This window comes from Cherax quadricarinatus, chromosome 42, assembly GCF_038502225.1.
Source record: "Cherax quadricarinatus isolate ZL_2023a chromosome 42, ASM3850222v1, whole genome shotgun sequence".
Classification (NCBI taxonomy): domain Eukaryota; kingdom Metazoa; phylum Arthropoda; class Malacostraca; order Decapoda; family Parastacidae; genus Cherax; species Cherax quadricarinatus.
The window spans coordinates 11,863,479-11,868,662 of NC_091333.1; the positions used below are offsets into that span (position 1 = coordinate 11,863,479).

At 44.0% G+C, this 5,184-nt stretch overlaps 1 non-coding gene across 1 annotated transcript; it reads right to left on the reverse strand.

The window, feature by feature from the left end:
- Window positions 1-2,202: 2,202 nt before the first annotated feature.
- Window positions 2,203-2,274, reverse strand: TRNAE-CUC (transfer RNA glutamic acid (anticodon CUC)). The gene has a single exon. It is a non-coding gene; the product is annotated as a tRNA-Glu (tRNA).
- Between the last annotated feature and the right edge of the window lie 2,910 nt (window positions 2,275-5,184).

Genomic DNA, 5,184 nt, shown 5'->3' on the forward strand with positions numbered 1-5,184 from the left:
TTGAGGTACAGTCCCTGGACCAATTATGTGCCTCTGTAATATTGAGGCACAGTCCCTGGACCCATTATGTGACTCTGTAATGTTGAGGTGCAGTCCTTGGACCCATTATGTGCCTCTAATATTGAGGTACAGTCCCTGGACCCATTATGTGACTCTGTAACGTTGAGGTACAGTCCCTGGACCCATTATGTGACTCTGTAACGTTGAGGTACAGTCCCTGGACCCATTATGTGCCTCTGTAATGTTGAGGTACAGTTCTTGGACCCATTATGTGCCTCTGTAATGTTGAGGTACAGTCCCTGGACCCATTATATGTCTCTGTAATGTTGAGGTACAGTCCCTGGACCCCTTACGTGCCTCTGTAATGTTGAGGTACAGTCCCTGGACCCATTATGTGCCTCTGTAATGTTGAGGTACAGTCTCTGGACCCATTATGTGCCTCTGTAATGTTGAGGTACAGTCCCTGGACCTATTATGTGCATCTGTAATGCTGAGGTACAGTCCCTGGACCTATTATGTGCATCTGTAATGTTGAGGTACAGTCCCTGGACCTATTATGTGCATCTGTAATGTTGAGGTACAGTCCCTGGACTGTACCTCAACTTTTTGACTACTACCCACAATAAAGATATCAAACTAACTCGACTAACTCTGCTAACAGGCTAGTCCACAAGCACACAACTCACATCATTCATATAACTCACACCAGTCATTCACATAACTCACACCAGTCATTCACACAACTCACACCAGTCATTCACACAACTCACACCATTCACATAACTCACACCAGTCATTCACATAACTCACTCTCACGTTAGGGCTCTGGTGGCCTGGTGGTTAACGCTCTCGCTTCACACGGTGAGGGCCTGGGTTCGATTCCCAGCCAGAGTAGAAACATTGGACGTGTTTCTTTCCACCTGTTGTCTATGTTCCCCATCAGTAAAATGGGTACCTGGGTGTTAGTCGACTGGTGTGGGTCGCATCCTGGGACACTGACCTAAGGAGGCCTGGTCACAGACCGGGCCGCGGGGGCGTTGACCCCCGGAACTCTCTCCAGGTAAACTCCAGGTAAACACCACATTCACACAACTCACACCATTCACACAACTCACACCAGTCATTCACGCAACTCACACCAGTCATTCACACAACTCACACCAGTCATTCACACAACTCACACCATTCATTCACAACTCACACCAGTCATTCACATAACTCACACCAGTCATTCACACAACTCACACCAGTCATTCACACAACTCACACCAGTCATTCACACAACTCACACCAGTCATTCACACAACTCACACCAGTAATTCACACAGCTCACACCAGTCATTCACACAGCTCACACCAGTCATTCACACAACTCACACCAGTCATTCACACAACTCACACCAGTCATTCACACAACTCACACCAGTCATTCACACAACTCACACCAGTCATTCACACAACTCACACCAGTCATTCACACAACTCACACCAATCATTCACACAACTCCCACCAGTCATTCACACAACTCACACCAGTCATTCACACAACTCACACTGGGATTTAAACGTAGAAGAGAAAGTCTTACCTCCTCCCACGTTTACTATGAGATACTTTTGTTAGAATTATTTAACTTATTTAAAGTTGAGTCTTTTCTAAAATTTTCTCTTATGCGATTAAAGATCATTTTTTTCATTTGTGTTTATTTAAAAATAATAATTTTGTGCCAAAAGAACCTTAGGAAACTTACCTAACCTTATTATAACAAACGCAATTTAATTTAGCCTAATCGAACTAAATATATTTTAGATAAGTTAACAATTTAATAATAAACACAATGAAATATATTTGTTTTCGTTAGGTTCAAAATGATTTTTGCGAAATTATTGCATACACAAATATTTGCTTGTCTTATTCGGCAAGAAGAGCGTTGCTATTTATGGAACGTATTCGACACGACATATAGTAATTTTAAGATATTCGTACGATATTTTTCGGTTATTTAATAATTTATACTTTATGGTAAAATAATCGTTTTTATCTTAAGGTTGTTGTCTGGCTCTTGATTCGAGGAATTAAAGCTGCTTTTTTCTTCCTTTTGGTCAAGGCTGATGACTTTCTAATCCTCAGGTGGACTATGGACCCCTGTTGGTTTAGCGGTTTGTCGTAGCTTGTTTAGAGGCCACTGATAAGGACAAAGGTCTTTTCCGTGCCGGGAATCGAACCCGGGCCTCGCGGGTGAGAGCAGCGTATCCTGGCCACTAGACAACACGGAATGTACGTAAATGCAATTTAAGATTATTACGCTTCTCACAACGTTATCAAGGGTAAAACTTGCTTTAAGAAGGTTACTACTGTCTTGAATTTTGCAGTGTTTCCTAAAGCTTTCTGAATGTCGAGATTTGTCCGTGTGTTGAGAAGTATCTGAATTTTATGGGCCAGTAGGCCTGCCGCAGTGCTCCTCCATTTTTATGTTCTTATGTTTAAGAAGTTCCACGTGTTCTCGAGAACTTTCCCTTGTCCTCCAAAACTTCTTTGTTTCCTAAAAACTACCAAAATTCTAACCGTAAACGGATCAACACCAAATAACACACACACACACGGGAACCATACATAGTTTTAAGGCGAGGTATGATAAAGCTCATGGGGCAGGGAGAGAGAGGACCTAGTAGCAATCAGCGAAGAGGCGGGGCCAGGAGCTATGAATAGACTCCTGCAACCGCAAATAGGTGAGTACACACACACACACACACACACACACACACACACACACACACACACACACACACACTCACACACTCTGACAAGGTAACAGAAGTAAGACACGAGAGAGAGGGGTGGGTAGATTGCGTTTTCCTAGACTGCAGGAAGGCCTTTGACACAGTTCCCCACAAGAGATTAGTGCAGAAGCTGGAGGATAAGGCGCATGTAACAGGGGGGGGGGCACCGCACTGGATCAGGGAAGACCTGACAGGGAGGCAGCAACGAGTCATGGTACGTGAAGAGGTATCACAGTGGGCGCCTGTTACGAGCGGGATCCCACAGGGGTCAGTTCTAGGACCAGTGCTATTTTTGATATATTGTGAACGACATGATGGAAGGAATAGACTCTGAAGTGTCCCTGTTCGCAGATGATGTGAAGTTGATGAGAAGAATTAAATCGGACGAGGATGAGGCAGGACTGCAAAGAGACCTGGACAGGCTGGACATGTGGTCCAGTAACTGGCTTCTCGAATTCAACCCAGCCAAATGCAAAGTCATGAAGATTGGGGAGGGGCAAAGAAGACCGCAGACAGAGTATAGGCTAGGTGGACAAAGACTACAGACCTCGGTGACCATAACACCGAGCACATCACCGGAGGCACACATCAACCAAATAACTGCTGCAGCATTCGGGCGCCTGGCAAACCTGAGAATAGCGTTCCGATACCTTAATAAGGAATCGTTCAAGACACTGTACACTGTGTATGTTAGGCCCATACTGGAGTATGCAGCACCAGTCTGGAACCCACACCTGGTCAAGCACGTCAAGAAGTTAGAGAAAGTACAAAGGTTTGCAACAAGGCTAGTCCCAGAGCTCAAGGGAATGTCGTACGAGGAAAGGTTAAGGGAAATCGGACTGACGACACTGGAGGACAGAAGGGTAAGGGGAGACATGATAACGACATACAAGACACTGCGGGGAATAGACAAGGTGGACAGAGATAGGATGTTCCAGAGAGGGCACACAGGGACAAGGGGTCACAACTGGAAGCTGAAGACTCAGACAAGTCACAGGGACGTTAGGAAGTATTTCTTCAGTCATAGAGTTGTCAGGAAGTGGAATAGCCTAGCAAGTGAAGTAGTGGAGGCAGGAACCATACATAGTTTTAAGAAGAGGTATGATACAGCTCAGGAAGCAGAGAGAGAGAGAGGACCTAGTAGCGATCAGTGAAGAGGCGGGGCCAGGAGCTGAGTCTCGACCCCTGCAACCACAATTAGGTGAGTACAATTAGGTGAGTACACAAAGGCAATCAGGAGCTATGTGCACTCTGCCCGCAGCGTTACGCTGTACAGTTATAAACATCTTTATGGGACCACATGTGAGAGTTGTAACCCGGTGGAAGCAGAGATGGAGCATGATATTATTATTATTATTAAAATGTCTTCCTCTGCCAGGAATCGAACCCGAGCCTCGTGGGTGAGAGCAGCGTATCCTGGCCACTAGACAACACGTGATTCTGTTAATTTCTACAAACATTCCTTTATTAAGACAGTTTTGTATCCGTGATAGTATGGATACTTAGGAAATAAGTTAGTCTATTTAGGCACAGGTGCCATACGAACAATTGTCATACATTGTGTAAATTACCCAGGATAACCACCCAAAAAAGTCAGTGGCTTTTTTCATTTCGGGTCGTGTATTATCATAAAAGTTAAAATAACTAAGTAACCCAACTGAGTAAAAAGAATTTACAATACAAAGGAGATAGGATTAAGGCAAACTGAGTTATTTCCGTTAACATTAAAGAGAGGATCAAATCACAGTAATAGGTACACGAGTGTTACAGTAACAGGTACATGTATGTTAGCTATGCAAAAAAAAATTTCCTCTCTTTCCTTTCTGTAGCTCTCTTCCTGATCTGGTTCATGTTATGACTGGCTTTGACAAGTGCAGGCAGTCCGTTCCACTTCTTCATTGCTGTACAAAAAAAAAAGGTGTTCGAAGCGTGACTACCTACTGTGGGCACTACAAAGTAGTGTTCCCTTCCCCTAGTACTACACTTTTTTTGGTTCCCAACGTTGACAAACTTGGCAGCAAGATATTCTGGACACTGCTTATGAGCAATTTTCGAAACGTGAATTAACTTCGATTGCTTTACAGTGTCTTCAATATACAGCATATCCAACTGTTGTAATTCATCCTGGCCTACATGTTGTCTTGGACTCAGGATGAATCTCACCATTTTGTTCTGGGCGATTTGTAGTCTAGCTTTCAATTTTTTGGGTTAAGGCAGAGTACCTTGAAGAGTAAGAGTAATGTGTAGGACACTGTATAAGAGCTAGACATAGGGTCCTGCGAGCCTCGGTAGGTAGACACTGTGCCTGTCTGTAGAGGAACTTTAGTCTGGCATTTTGTTCCTTATCGATTCTCCTGACATGCTGGGGTCAAAGGGGATTTCCAGATATTTCATTGAAGATACTGA